This window comes from Hippichthys cyanospilos, chromosome 6 (assembly GCF_059441005.1).
Source record: "Hippichthys cyanospilos isolate Australia breed blue-spotted pipefish chromosome 6, RoL_Hcya_1.0, whole genome shotgun sequence".
Classification (NCBI taxonomy): Eukaryota; Metazoa; Chordata; class Actinopteri; order Syngnathiformes; family Syngnathidae; genus Hippichthys; species Hippichthys cyanospilos.
Genome location: NC_142374.1, coordinates 21,092,112 through 21,109,403, shown reverse-complemented (window position 1 = coordinate 21,109,403; position 17,292 = coordinate 21,092,112). Strand labels below are relative to the sequence as shown.

The window sequence follows — 17,292 nt, the reverse complement described above, 5'->3', positions numbered from 1 at the left end:
CGCACCATCCAATACGCCGCCGCGAAGGAGCTATGCATTAAAGCGATCTCTTCCACTTGGCCCTCAGCAAAGTAGCTTCTGCCTGAGGGATGGATTTCAGTATAAACAAAGCTGCCGAGCGAGCCGGCATTCCAATGAGATCTCCTTTCCTCGGCCTCATCTCCTACAAACCTGATGAGAATTTAACACGCGCCCATTAAATCTCACCTGTGAGCATGTGTCAAGGGGAGATACTTGAGCGATGAGTCACGAGAGACGCAGAATCAACATGTCGGACGGAACGGGGAGGGGATTAAGCCCAGTGATCTGCATACATTAGCGCCGCAGGAAAAGCGACCCGGTTAGCCCAGGTCATGGCCAGTCCAAACCAGGAAAATGGCGTGGCATGAATAAATAAGTGCGCCATCAAACCCACCGCGAGTGAGAGCGGTGCCGGTAAAAAGCGTGGACTTTAAGATGGGGGAAGAGTGTGGAAAAATTCTGGAAATTTTGGGAGTTGAGAAGGAGTCCAAATTCTATACCCCACCCCCCTTTTCCAAAAAATAAAAATAAAAAATAAAAAAATAATCGCCATTTTTTTTCCCAGACTACAAGCCATAACTTTTTTCCCATGATTTGAGCCCTGCGGCCCCGTCCAGTGCAGATTGCAAATGTGTGTTTCTGTTCTAGGTGTCATTTAATGAAATAACTATAAAATAGAATCTTTCACGCACCCAATCACGACTAAGGACAATTTGAAGCGTCCAATTAACCTGCCGTGCATGTTTTTGGAATGCGGGAGGAAGCTGGAGTGCCCCTAGAAACGCCACGCGGGCACGGGGTAAACATGCAAACTCCAGACGGGAAGGCCAGACTGAGGTGGATTTGAACTCGGGTCCTTGAACTGTGAGGCGGACGTGCTAACCACTCTGCTGTATAAAAGGTTTGTGATATGTAAATTTCATATACTGTATATGATTGATACTGTACATGTATGATTATTTATATGAATCATAAGTGAATTATAAAAATTTAATATTATATTGTGCAGTATTTTGTCCATTTTGTTTATTTGTCTATTTTGTTCATTTGTCAATTTTTTTTGTTTTTGGTTTTTTTTTTTTAAATACGGGTGAGTGGGCGGAGCTTAAAACTTTGAAAATACATTTGTAGTGGTATCCCGAGGCGTATTTTATTCAGCAAGCATATCGTGCCACTAATGACAACACGCACAACAACAAAAAAATTAAAGGCCCAATTAGTTGATTCATGTTCAAATCAATTTGCTCTTATTTTGAAAATAAACAGCTTTTCAAAGCATTAATTTACTGATAGCTACAGAAACCGAGTTAAAATCTCAAATACAAGTTTAGAAGTTGAGTATTATGCCCTGATTTATGAATAGTTTTGTTATGAGCAAAAGATCAAAAGATTGATTTAAAAATGCGAGGTGAAAATTCCCTCTCCCGTCAAATCGGCTCAAAATCAATTTTTCATATTCTTGCTTGTCCTTAACAGCGCTAACGCTCGAAAGCTGAACCGATGCATATTTTTGACCCAAAACTGTCAAGCCCATGCGGAGAATTAACGAGGCAAGCGCGTAAATTCGGAGATTTCAACTTTTATCAATCTATTTTTAGCCCCGACTTTCACAGCCCTAATTCGAGATACTGACCGGCGTGGCAAACGTTATTTTAGTCGCACACTCGCTACCCTCGCCCTCCCGCTTTGCAGATATGCTACCATCAATAAAATCTGAAAAAAAAAAAAGAAGCAGACCCAGAAAGCTCTTTAAGCAGATGTTAACAGCTCGGCAAAAGTGGGACAGCAGGTAAATTGGTGTCGTAAAGTGTTTCCGCAGATCAAAAGCCGCCAAACGAGACGGCGGCGGTTACGGGAGCGCCGAGATCACACGAGCGTCGGATGACACCGAGGCCGAACTTTGTTTTGTTCGAAAAACGGCTGATTGATGACATTACTGCTTTGCGACTCCCTAAACGCTCACTTTGAAGGTTAGTCGCCATCTTGAGGTTTCCGAGGTGATTTGAAGGCATCATAGCAGCTAAAGTTACTCAGGCTAAAGTTACTCGCCGGCCCGCTGAGACGTTTTTGCGTTTCCGAATGTATATATATATATATATATATATATATATATATATATATATATATATATATATATATATATATATATATATACATACATATATAAATATATATATATATATACATACATATATAAATATATATATATACATATATATATATATATATATATATATATACACACACACATATATATATATATATATATATATTTTTTTTTTTTTTTTTTAATGGGCTGACAGTGAATGAGTTAATTATTCTTCCTATCAATATATGTCACTGAAATATATCGAATAATTAAAAAGTAAATAGCAGTAAATAACATAAAGAAACATTTAAATCATTCACTGCCATTGACGAATATAGACGTCCAAAGATTTATTGTTTTTTTTTTTTTTTTTGGACTGGACTGGCAGTGAATAAGTTAATGAAAGGCGCAAAGCAACCCATTCTCATGCAAAGTTCATGCAGGAACTTTTAACTCATTCACTGCCATTGACGGATATAGACGTCCATAGATGTTTTATTTTTATTTATTTATTTTTTTTTACTGGACTGGCAGTAAATAAGTAAATGACAGGCACAAAGCAACCCACTCTCACGCAAAGATCATGGAGGAACCTTGAACTCATTCACTGCCATTGACGGATATAGACGTCCAAAGATTTTTTTTTTTTGCTGGACTGGCAGTGAATAAAGTAATGACAGGCGCAAAGCAACCCATTCTCATGCAAAGTTCATGCAGGAACTTTTAACTCATTCACTGCCATTGACGGATATAGACGTCCATAGATGTTTTATTTTTATTTATTTTTTTTTACTGGACTGGCAGTAAATAAGTAAATGACAGGCACAAAGCAACCCACTCTCACGCAAAGATCATGGAGGAACCTTGAACTCATTCACTGCCATTGATGGATATAGACGTCCAAAGATTTTTTTTTTTTTTTTACTGGACTGGCAGTGAATAGGTTAATGACAGGTGCAAAGCAACCCACTCTCACGCAAAGATCATGGAGGAACCTTGAACTCATTCACTGCCATTGACGGATATAGACGTCCAAAGATCTTTTTTTTTTTTTTTTTACTGGGCTGGCAGTGAACAACTTAATGACAGACGCAAAGAAACCCAGTTCATCCAGCGTCTATTTTGCTTTTCAAGCACTAAAAATTTCCCTCACATTTGCAAGCACGCCGTGACTGAATGACGCCGCCTTTCAAATATTTCCCAACGGATTTTGTCAGGAACGAGCGTTCCAGGATGTCGGAGTGTGTCAAACGCACAGGGGGGCCTTAGAGAAAGGTCTCAACTAAATATGTATTAGTTCTGATTGATCTCCAACTGGGAGGAAGAGAGGAAGGAGGAGGGCTGTTGTAGGGGCTGATGTCTTCTATTTAATAGTGATGTCAAGCCAGCAAGCATGCAAGGCCGCGCGGCACAAACATTCATCAATACCATGAAACATGGCCCCGGCTGTGTTCACTTGCAAAACATGAAGCTCTGCTTAATGCCAGCTGAGGCGGCGCACCGAATAAAAGCTAACAATATATATATATATATATATATATATATATATATATATATACACAATACACATACACATATTTATATATATATATATATATATATATATATATATATATATATATATATAAAATACACCGTATTTTTCACACTATAAGGCGCACCCTCGATTAATGACATATTTTAAAATGTTTTCAACCACAATATCGTAATACCCAAAGTAATAACAATAATAACTCAAATAACTCTAAACTCTCAATCGCATAATAACTCAATATCAATATGAGCAACCTTGTTCAACTGTAAACACACAAAAGAAAAAACAGGGAAAGCTTACTTTATCACTTCATTCCCCATCAACCAATCCCAATCTCAATATTGATCCATAGATAAGGCGCGCCTGATTATAAGGCGCACCATCATCTTAAAAATACAATAAAATAATAATAAGGTTTTTAGGTGCGCCTTATAGTGCGGAAAATACGGTATACATATACACACACACATATATATATATATATATATATATATATATATATATATATATATATATATATATATATATATATATATATATATATATATATATATATATATATATATTAGTAGTATGGCTGCCAGCCAATTGCAGGGCCCAGAGATGAAAAACCATTCGTGGACCCAAACACAATTAAGGACAATTTAGTATGTCCATTTCACCTGCCACGCATGTTTTTGGAGTGTGGGAGGACGCTAAAGTGCCTGGAGAGAACCCACATGGGCTCGGGGAGAACATGCAAACTTCACACGGAAGGCCGGAGCCACGTGGATTTGAACTCGGGTCCCTGAAGTGGCTGACCTGCACCCCCAAGCCACCCATATATATATATATATATATATATATATATATATATATATATATATATATATATATATATATATATATATATATATATATATATATATATATATATGGTTGTATTTTTCTGTTTATTTATCGGATAGCAGTTGAAGAGGGAGCTAGAAGCAATCCCTCAAACTGTTTGTGTTCCCACCACAGGTTTTCATGTATGTGATAGTCTTTGAAATGTCCTGGGGGAAATCTTGAATCAGTAAAAGAGTAAACCAGCACCGGAATCATCATCATACATCCGCAACAGAATTCATGTAGTGTAAAAAAAAAAGAAAAAAAAACATTGGAAAAAAAACGAACTTCTCCGAAACATGATTAATATTTAATCAGCCATTTATTCATGTCAGACAGGCTATTAGTTCAGTTTGAAAATATCTGTAGTTCATAATTTCGTAAATATTATGAGGATATTCTTGACCTAGGTCAATGCTATGTGTGCATAAAAAATGAAGACTATGTAAAATTTACGTGATAGCATATATTACACATTTATTAATTTTTAACTGAGGCTAAGGTGCTAAATTATGCACTGGTTAATGTTGATTTTTTTCCCCCTCCTATACATATGATTATTTTACAAACAGCATGCCTCAACATAAATTGCTATATTCTACCAAATTATGGTTGCTAATGCTACAAAATAGCCCATTCATTGGTGTTCCATCCATCTTCTATAGCTGCTTATCGTCACAATGGTCACAGGCTTGCTGTTGCCTATCACAGCTGGCTTTAGCCAGTACTAAACTTTTTATTTATTCTCAACCTCTTTTAAATATTCTTTTAGCTTTATATTACATACTAATATTGTTACACATATATATGTGTATATATACGGCCCGAAGCCAGCTGAGATAGGCGCCAGCAAGCCTGCGACTCACGTGAGGATAAACGGTTCTGGAAAATGGATGGATAGATATAAATACGTGCATTACAATTATGTATAAATACCCTATGTAATATACGTACATGGCATATAAGCGCTTCATAAATATCCATATAAACATACTTATAATAAAAATATACTAGTTACAAACATATCCCTATAAATATAAATATAGTATGACACAATGCTACATAATATAATTAATAATATAATATCCTGTATTTGTATAGAGCTATGAATATAAACACATATTATTTACATATAATAACACATAAATTATAGACAATAAATTAATATTGTGAATATTAAACCATCAAGTAGCTGCTCAAAGCCAGCTGAGATAGACGCCAGCAAGCCTGCGACTCACGTGAGGATAAACGGTTCTGGAAAATGGATGGATAGATATAAATACGTATAAATTATGCATACAATTATGTATAAATACCCTATGTAATATACGTACATGGCATATATGCGCTTCAAAATTATCTATATAAACATACTTACGATAATAAAAATATACTAGTTACAAACATATCTCTATAAATATAAATATAGTATGACAATATAATTAATAATATCCTGTATTTGTATACAGCTATGAATATAAAAACATATTATATATATCTATATATATATATATATATATATATATATATATATAGATATATATATATCTATATCTATATATATATATATATATATATATATATATATCTATATATATATATATATATATATATATATATATATATATATATATATATATATATATATCTATATATATATATATATATATATATATATATAATAAAACATCATGTACATACTCTGTATTTGTATATAGCTATGAATATAAACACATAATATATACATATAATAACATAATATACCTACTATATAACCAACTAACTATCCTTCTAAATGTATATTTTGAACTAAATGAATATTGTGAATATTCAACCATCAAGTACCACAAGTGACCCACTGCATGAGTCAGATTGCGATGGTGCCGCGGTAACGTGTCCAAATTTTAACGACCCGAACGAGCACCGCTCTCGCTCGGCATAAGAGGAGCCGGCGCATGATTAGCTCACGCTAACGAGGCTTGCCCGATGCGGCCCGAGACGCATCGTTGTTGATGCGCAATCAGAGCGGAAAGCGATGAGAGAGCTGAAACAACAAAAAAAATGTTTTTAATGTGAAGTGCCTCACATCTGATTAGCACATGGAAATGATTGCGCCGCACTTCGTCACTTATTTGCGTTAAACGAGGGGCATATTCATATCGTATCGCCGCTATTTGTAATATTCATCATTGAGTTTGGGATTCGCGAGTGGGAAATTGTGAACGTGAGTCATTTGGCGTTGAATGTGTTTACAATGAAGCAGAGGCCTCTTCAGAGTTGTCATTTCAAATATTTAACCCTTTCCATCAAATTGTTTCACATCAAAGCGAAAGCGTTGAAAGAAAACACTAGGCAGCTGAAATTTCACCCAACGCGTGACAAATTGTTGTTTTATCCCTTGCGTTGTATTTTGTCCGATGCTTTGATTTTTACCCTTTAAGCAATTCACATCACATTGAAAGAAAACACTAGGGAGCTGAAATTTCACCCAACGGGTGGCAAATTGTTGTTTTATCCATTGTGTTGTATTTTGTCCGATGCTTTGATTTTTACTCTTTAAGCAATTCACATCACATTGAAAGAAAACACGAGGGAGCTGAAATTTCACCCAACAGGTGACAAATTGTTGTTTTATCCCTTGTGTTGTATTTTGTCTGATGCTTTGATTTTTACCCTTTAAGCAATTCACATCACATTGAAAGAAAACCCTAGGGAGCTGAAATTTTACCCAAATGGTATGACCATTAGTTGTTTTAACCTTTTTCTGGTATTTTGTCAAAGGCGTTGATCTATACAATCAAAGATATTTCACAGCAAAGGGAAAGCACTGGAAGAAAGACGCTAGGGAGCTGAAATTTCACCCAAGATTGTACCATCCCTTGATTAAAATACGGAGAGAATGATACGTAAGAAAATGACCCAAAAATTGTCAAAATAATGCAATTTATTTTTATTTATTTATTTATTTAGAACAAAGATGTGTCTAAAAAACTTGGGTATTAATTAATCAATTATTTAATTGCTTTAGTCACCAATTAGTTTAAACTAAAATCATTGATTACTACAATACCTTAAATAATTGTTGTTTTATCCCTTGTGTTGTATTTTGTCTGTTGCTTGGAGTTTTACCATGAAAGCATTTCACATCAAAATGAAAGCGTGCACCAGGGAGCTGAAATTTTACCCAAATGATATGACATTTGTTGTTTTAACCTTTTTGCGGTATTTCATCAAAGGCGTTGATCTATACATCAAAAGTATTTCACTGAAAGAAGATGCTAGGGAGCTGAAATTTCACCCAGGAATGTACCATCCCTTGACTAAAATACGGAGAGAATAATACGTAAGAAAATGACCCAAAAAATGTCAAAATAATGCAATTTATTTGTATTTATTTATGTTTTTGCTATATTGTCTTAAAAACTCTGGTGCTAATCAATTATTTAATTACTTTAGTCATCAATTAGTTCAAACTAAAGTAATTGTTTACTTTAGTACCTTAAATAATTGTTATTTTAATGCCTCAATACTTAAGTTGATTACTTTAGTACCCATAATACTGTAATTAATTACCTACTACCGAACGTTTTTCCACCCTGCTTCAAAAAAAATACTTGTAAACATTTTTGTAAAAACATAACTACCTGGGATTGAATGGCTACACTCTTATATAAAAAAGAAAAAAAAAACGTAAAAAGACATCCTTGCCGTTGAACGAGTCAATTGGATTTGTCATTTGTTTGTCTCCAAAATGTTTTTCGGCCAAAGTACTCTGATACACAGCGGTAACGGCGTTTAAAACGTTGATGTGCGTCGAGGCTAAATGCGTGAGAAGCTCCCATTTCGGACGTCATTAAGTGTGATTCGCCGTGACAAAATTGCCAAGTTCATTTCATGCATCATGCTCAATCATGAAGCCGCATCGGTAACGACCATTATTTGCTGCAACGGCTTGGGGAAAAATTGTGCATAAAATGAGTTGTTAGCTCCTCATTTTGGCAGTGGGCAGCGCCAGTGCAATTAGAGGGCTACGCGCAGGGGGGGTGTCCGTTCGTGGGTGCCACACAGTCAATCAACCTTGGAACGGTTGAGTCAAAAATTATACACGATCGATAATAGTTTGCAATTTTTCACACAGGAACAGGGACAGTAACTTTTTGATTTTCAAATTGAGAGAAAATTAACTGGAACATGAGCTACCTTTTGTTTCTAGATTGTGCTACAATGAATCCTTTGGAAACGATTGTATTTATCATTTTATTTTGTCAGGTTTTATAGTAAATGTATTCACATTGTTGTGATGTCATTTTCTGACGATATTACACTCTATATCTTCTGGAGTTGCTGCACCTAGTGATGCCGCTACAAATGTAAATTCAAAGTTTTTTTTTTTATTTTCATCCAAATAGATAACAACTGGTTAGGCTATAATAATATACTGCATGCAGTGGACCCCCGGGGATACGATGTCCCTGGATTTGTTCACGTTACCAAGTGGAATACTCATTTTTTTCATCCCATCTTTACGGCCTTATTGCCGCTTTACGGCATCATCAGCTGTCATGACCTGTGGGGTTGACCGTGTTTATGTATGTTGTTTTGCCTCCCTCTTCAGGTAATTCCTCTTATTTTCTGTTTGCGTCAAACTGCCCTTTTTTCTTCATGGTTTAGCGCCACAACTATTGATGCTATCTTTTAGCTTGTCTATTGTGTTTTGCGTTATGTGTTAGCATTAAGCTAGGGATGGCCAAAATGGCTAAAAAGAAGAAAAAAAGTTTTTTCTCGTCACACTAGAGACTTATCAATTTTAATCAAATGTTAAAAAGTTTTGATTAATAAAAAAAAGCACACTGAGCGAAATGTTCGGCTAATAATATTGAATACTGACTTTAAATCAGTTTTATTTTAAACTTAACATTCAGAGCATGTGCATAACACGCTCGAACGCCACATTTAGGTACGTAGTAACTTCTCTAAACATGTCTTACGAAACCTCGATTTCAACATTGAGCTAATTTTCAAAATGTCTCGTCAAAACGACAAACGGAATTAATTAATTTAATTTCACAGCCCTTCATTAAGCTAGTGAAGGCGATATCAATGCGCAACATTTCCCAGAAAAAGAAAAATAACAGTACCCTTCTAGATGCAATTAAGACCTTTGTGTGTGCTTTTGGGTCACTTTTTGAAAATCAATGGCAAAAGAAGTGGAAAAAAAATGGTTCCATCCAAGGTGGGTCCCATTTGATTGAATCTTCTACTATTTTCCCCATCCTGTGGCGCTATCATGTTATCTCCTCTGGAAATGGGGCAATGTGATAAATATTGATACCCCGCATCGTCAGAGTGCATCCATGTGTTGAATCCAGGCCGGAATATCACATTGCCCCTTTCGGACGCGGGTAAGTCGACTCCCGAGCCTTAAAAGCACTTTCCCGGCCCCCCCCTCCCCCTCCCTCACCCATATCCTCGTCCTCTTTCCTGCGGACCTCCCGTCAATCATTGCTTTCCCCTGCTAATCACGTTCCTTCCTCTTTCATTAAGCGACGGCCGGATCCGGACGTTTTCCTGCCGCCCCATCCCTCCGCGTATAGACGGAGAATTGATAAGGAGATTGCAAATATAAAAAAGAAGGAAAAAAAAAAAAAAGCTCCACTCCGAGGGACAAAATGAAGGACGACATGCAAAGTGGGAGGGTAGGAAGCATTAATGGGTGTCGATACGGGTCCCAAATGGAAACTTTGCAATCAAATACATCCCATTTAGAAGCATTAAGGAATGAACGCACGCTTCTGTTCTGAACCTCCACCTGTTTTGACGATATATAGTCATTTTTAGCTTCCTAGTGTATTTTAATGCTCTAGTTCTAGAACAGTGGCCCAAATTGGGTCAAATCGACAACAACGGGTTAAAAATATATATTAACAGATAATGATGATAATAATATGTTTTTGCGACATTAACCCACCACCATTAACCCTTTTGCAGTATTTTGTCCATCCACGTCAAAGAGAAAGCATTTAAAAAAAGCACAGGGGAGCTGAAATTTCACCGAGATGGTGACAAAAGGGCCACTTAGTTCTCTGTGCCATTTATTGGTTAAAATCCTGCGAGGATGAAAAATGATCAAATTACCGCACAAAGGGTCAAAACACTCCCTAAAAACTCACTAAAGTACACACATAAACTCATCCAATACCAGGGACGTATTTTCACGCTTTTTAAAACTCAGGACATTAAATCACAGATAAGCGTTAAATCGATACTTAGGTACATCAAGGACATTGATTTTCCAGATATTAAAGCAATCTGAGATTGAATATTTCAATTCTTAAGAAAAAAACGTGAAAATGCGTCCCTGGCATTGAACGAGTTAAAAGTCCCCGCAGGAGTTATGACGGAGGTAAACCGTGCAAAGTTGTCACCTAACAACCACTGGGGATAAAATATCCAAAATGGGACATTTTCCCAGCATGGATTACCCTTCCCATCCTGGCCACAACGAAATGCCTGTTGGCGCCCGACACTGACAAGTCAATCAGCTGCTGAAGAAGAAGAGTAAGGCGGGAATGTCATCCTTACCCAAGCGTCAGAGAAGAATATCCAGGAATCATTCCATACGGGCTCGCCGGTTACATTCCAAGATGCTCGAGAAGACTCCAAGGGAGGAAGTGGGATTATTGATGCGAAGCAGGATGCGGTATCCGAGTGGGGAGAGCGTCCCGTCAGCCGCCACATGTGCGCCAACGCCACATGCGCTTTGCACTGCGACGGGCATCTCACACACGCGCGCGCAGATACTCGGCAAGGGGAGGGGGGAGCCGCAGTGTGCGATGAGATTGGGAGATGGGAGGCGGGGTGGCGCCCCTCCTCATTTCTGCCGCCGTCTACACTGCAGTCTGATGGAGACAAACGGGAGAGCCAGAGGGAGTTGTGGGGCTTTGTTTGTTTGTGTTTAACACCAAGATGGAGGACGCCGTGGAAGGAGGAGCGGATTTATATATATATATATATATATATATATATATATATATATATATATATATATATATAGATTAGCAATGAGGTGAGAAACTCAACGCCATTTCACACTGGTAAATAATATATATATATATATATATATATATATATATATATATATATATATATATATATATATATATATATATATATATATATAAGGAATGAAGTGAGAAACTCAACACCATTTCACACTGGTAAATAATTATATATATATATATATATATATATATATATATAGAGAGAGAGAGAGAGAGAGAGAGAGAGTGAGAGAGAGAGAGAGAGCGAGCGAGAGAGAGAGAGAGAGAGAAAGAGAGAGAGAGAGAGAGAGAGAGAGAGAGAATAGATGAGAATATATATATATATATATATATATATATGAGAAACTCACCACCATTTCACACTGGTAAAATATATATAGGGTCAACCACAAGAGGGCAGCAACACTGTTCAGCGCCATGAGCTCAAATCATGTCTCATAACACGTCGAATGCCGATGACGTGAAAGGCCGTCAAAGGAAACACTACTGGGGAGTGCTATCGACTTGAAATTTTTCTTTTACTTTTTTGAATGAGTTGAGAAAATATTTGGAAATTGTGGGTCCGTTTAAAAAAAATGGTTTCCGGGGCATGTTTTTTGGAGTGGGCGTTTAATGGCTGTCATCAAACGAGAAACGTTCCTAACTTCTCACTCTCAAAACATTGAACTTGACCTGGAAATTGAAACGACATTGAAATGGCTGAACCACGAGACTCCAAATTAAATAATTAATAAATAACCCCTTGTTAAAGACAGGACCTAATATACGTGCATATATGAAGATACTAGGATCTATTTGGTTCAGGAAAAATAATAGATCCATGAGTGAAAAATGGACATTCTTCAAATTTAATACAGCATTTGTGATACCTCTGCTTAGAAACTGCACGGTTCTCTGGCGCTCCTCTATCGTGTTGGTAAAAAAATGCGGCCCTTATTTCTTTTTGTTGTTGAAGCATCCAATAACTCTGTGAAACAGAAATAATCAAGTTAAAGGGGGTGGAACGGTTCTCACCTTTTATTGAGCGTTAATAATATTCTGTGCACATCAGCTGGTGGAAAACAATCAATGCAATTCTGTCACGCTCTTTTGATTCGACCGTTCAGCAACTTTTTCATCAATGTCACAATTCGGAAGTCACTTGACCTCCTGTGGCCATTTCAATTTTTGTCATCGACGTTGACGGGTTGTTTGATGGAAAAGTTTCTCCAATGCTGTTGTTCACTGTGGTTATTTTGGCAAGAATATAATTAATATCTCACACGCGTGAACCGCCTCTATGAACACAGAAGGCAAACAGTTTCAAATATTGCTTTAGGACACCGTTTCCAATCTGTGGCACGGGGGCCATTTGCGGCCCGGCATTCATTTTTGAGTGGCCCGATTCATAAACCAAAAATGACATTTGGCAGGGTGCGCAAGTCTAGTTAATTATAGAATAATAATGTATATAAAAACCATAAATGGGTACATTACTTTAAATATTTACAGCACAAAATATATACCGTATTCTTCGCACTATAAGGTGCACCGGATTATAAGGCGCACCCTCAATAAATGACATATTTTCAAACAATTTCTATATATAAGGCGCACCCTCAATGACATATATTAAAATTTTTAATCACTATATAGTAATACTCAAAGTAATAAAAATAATAAATTAATAACTCTAAACTCTCAATAGCATAATAACTCAGTTAATATGAGCAAACTTGTTCAACTGTAAACACACAAAAGAAACAGGTAAAGTTTACTTTATCACTTCACTCATCTACGAATCCCAATCTCAATATCGATCCATATATAAGGCGCACCTGATTATAAGGCGCACCATTCGCTTTTTCAAAAAAATTAAGGCTTTTAGCGTGCCTTATAGTGTGGTAAATACGGTGAATAAAATATAATAAATCTATTAATAGTCACAATTTCTCTTCCAAACACAGGTGAAAAAAGACCATTTAACTTATTTTTTCAACCACTAGTTTATGAACATCTCACATTTTTGATCATTTTAAATCTTTGTGTTTCTGCTTTGGTTCAAATTTGGGGAAACATAAAACAAGTTCTTGATCCAATTCTAACTGATGGCAGTCCATTCCTGCATAATCAATGCTTGGATTTTGTCCGAATTTGTGGGTTTTTGATTGGTCCACCACCTCTTGAGGACTGACCACAAGTTCTCAATGGGGTTAAGATCTGGGGAGCTGTCCCAAAATGTTCATATTTCGTTCCCCCAGCAATTTTGCGTGACACCCGCGCGTCACGTCCAAATCAACTCCGTTCCCGGCATGGAATAAACAGCCCAGAGCGTCTGTCGTCTTCGACTTCCCGAGGCGAGCTCGACGAAGGCGATATATTTAGCGGCGGGACGCGCGCTCCGAGACGTTCTCCTAAATCCATCCAGTGCTACCCAGGCAAAGCTCGGCTGCCAACACACGATTTGAAAGACGCAGCGGGCATCCCTGGGTTGAGGTGACTCATCGCGTTTAATCCCACACTTAATGATTCACGGCAGAAATCGGCCAGCAACACTTTGAGGCAGAGGTGGAGAGCATGTGTGGCATCTGGGGGCCGGGTGCCCTCGTTTACACGGGCAGGACTCCATAGGAGGGACGGGCAACCTACAGATTGGCACGTAAAGCAACCATTCACACCAACGCGCGATATCAGCCGCTGCCAAATGTTCAACATGTAAAACCAACGCTTTGATTTTTTTTTTTAAATCTCTCCATTAAGCCAGTTATTTGATGCCAAAGGGCCCTTGGGCAAGGTAGCGAACCCCAACTGCTCTGGGTTACATCATCATCGTGCAACCCCCTCAATTGCACCTATTATTATTTGGCATGTCGAGCATTATTTGGATTTTCTGGAAACAGATGGAAAGATTTTAATACCTCAACCAAGGAAGTTAAAAGATGTTTATTTCATAGCATGGTTTGTTGGTGATGCGAGAACAGACTAATTCCGCTTTGTAACAGGAAGAGAATCGCTTCTAAGATGCAGGTATAAGTGCCCCTGAGGGTATGTGAGATTTTAAAAGATTTTCTTAGCGTGTGAGAAAATCTAACGCTTTTTAATGTTGTGTCGGGAATGATCCAATTTTCTTTTCAAATTAAGAGCAAACTAATTGGAACAAAGAGTAGCGGTTCTCAAATTCGGGAACAAATAAAGCTGAGAGTACGTGAAAGTAGTTCAAGAAGGGTATGTGGGATTTCAAAGTAAGTCTGTAAGTAAGTCTAATTTAATGTTTTTTTTTTAAGAAATGGTAGCCATAATCCACTTTCTTTTCAAATTAAGAGCAAACAAATTGGAACATGAGGATTAGTAGTAAGTCACAGTGTTTAAAGGGGGTATATGCGATTTTAAAAAGATTGTCTCTTAAAGGAGGAATAATCCATTTTTCTTCTCAAATTGAGAACAAAATAATTGGAACATGAAGAGTAGTGGTTCTCAAATTAAAGTACAAATTCCCGAGGGTAGAAGTAGTTCAATGGAGTATATGAGATTTCAAAATATTTTCTGAATGTCATTCGATGCTTTTTTAAAAGCAGGAATAATCCATTAGTCTTTTCAAATTGAGAACAAACTAATTGCAACATGAAGAATAGTGGTTCTCAAATTCAAGTACAAATACCCGAGGGTAGAAGTAGTTCAAGGGAGCATATGAGATCTTGAAATATTTTCTGAATGCTTTTCAAAGCAGGAATACTCCATTTTTCTTCTCAAATTGAGAACAAAATAATTGGAACATGAGTAGTGGTTCTCAAATTCAAGTACAAATTCCCGAGGGTAGAAGTAGTTCAATGGAGTATAAGAGATTTCAAAATATTTTCTGAATGTCATTCGATGCTTTTTTAAAAGCAGGAATAATCCATTAGTCTTTTCAAATTGAGAACAAACTAATTGCAACATGAATAGTGGTTCTCAAATTCAAGTACAAATACCCGAGGGTAGAAGTAGTTCAAGGGAGCATATGAGATCTTGAAATATTTTCTGAATGCTTTTCAAAGCAGGAATACTCCATTTTTCTTCTCAAATTGAGAACAAAATAATTGGAACATGAAGAGTAGTGTTTTTCAAATTCAGGCACAAATAACTGCGGGTACGTGAAAGTAGTTCTCGAGTGTATGTGAGATTTTAAAAGATTTCCTGATTCTAATTTAATGTTTTTTTTAAAACCATCAATTTTGTTAACATTTTTACATACCCCCTTCACGTACCTCCTCGTGTACAAACACCCCAATTTGAGAACCGCTGTTCTAAGGATCTTACACCATTCATTTGCCACCCAGTCTACCTCATTCCTCTCCATTTTTCTTCAATTATGTTCTAATACTGTTAAATATTCTCCAAATATGCGCACTACGGCGCTCCACTTTTATCCGCAGTTGAGCAAATAAACGCCTCAGGTCGCTATTTGTGAAAATACGCCGGTAGTTGCGATCATGCGGAGACACGGACACGAGCGTAATAAGCCGGATTCTATTTCGCCAAGTCCGTGTTTACCGAGCCTCCCGCGCCTCGATAATAAATTGACGGTTAGCCGTTGTTTATAGTCCGACGGACGCGGCTGTAAATAGCGTTTTCTTCCTCGTGGACGTAAAATATCTGACGGCGAGTCCGGCCCTTTACCGCGCGCGCCAAAAAAAGGTTCAGACGATCATACGGAAGCATAAATGATCAAACAAGACCTACAGGAAGGCTTGAACTTTCTATCCATTAGCGGAACACGCCGCCAAAATGCGTGCGACAAAGCCCGAGAGTCCAGCCGCATTATTCCGCGCGTGACAACCCTACTTCCTAAACGTGACCCCGACAAGTGTTAAGGCGCGCCATTTCCCCGCGGACCGCGCAGCCGGTGTAGCGCATTATGCATGTGTGCGGAGATGAACACGGCCGGCTGGGAAATTGCCTCTGTCCGAGTCGTTTAAAGAAGTATTTCTGACCTTTTTACGGCGATTCGCCCGATGGGATTTTTTTTTTTCAGCCGAGTATCCCCAAAGCAGTGCGAAATGGAAAAAAAATATACACCCTATTTTCCGCACCGTACGGTGCTCCGTATTATTATCTGCGGTCTTGATTATGGGGTATATGTTTGTACTTAACCCATTTTAAAAGGTGCATGTTGAAACATACTGTCAGGAATAAAAACGTACCTGATGTTTTCGGAATGGTTTAGCATTCCCACCGTACGTACTGTAAGTAATCTGGAATATTCTCTGATTGGTTTACCACTGTCAGCGTACGTACTGCAGGTAATACGTAATATTCTCTGATTGGTTTACCGCTGTCAGCGTGCGTACTGCACGTAATACGTAATTTTCCCTGGTTGGTTTACTGTACGTTTTACGAAATATTCTCTGACTGGATTAACGGTACTAGTGTACATACTGCACGTATTACTTAATGTTCTCTGCTTGGTTTATTGCTGCTTGTGTACGTACTGTACGTATAATGCAATATTCTCTGTCTAGGTCATCACCGACAGTGTACGTACTGTACGTTTTATGAAATATTCTCTGACTGGATTAACGGTACTAGTGTACATCCTGCATGTAATACGTAATGTTCCCCGGTTGGTTTATTGCTGCTTGAGTACGTAGTGTACGTATAATGCAATATTTTCGGATTAGGTCATCATCGACAGTGTACGTACTGTTTGTTTTACGAAATATTCTCTGACTGGATTAACGCTATTAGTGTACGTCCTGCACGTA

General features: G+C 37.6%; 1 protein-coding gene across 1 annotated transcript in view; it reads right to left on the bottom strand.

Moving 5' to 3' along the window:
- Positions 1–11,251, bottom strand: part of lingo1a (leucine rich repeat and Ig domain containing 1a) — a 116,369-nt gene extending 105,118 nt beyond the window's left edge. The window contains exon 1 of the mRNA XM_088417351.1: positions 11,094–11,251. The gene's annotated coding sequence lies outside the window, so the exon portion shown is untranslated. The remainder of the gene's footprint in view (positions 1–11,093) is intronic.
- Positions 11,252–17,292: the final 6,041 nt, after the last annotated feature.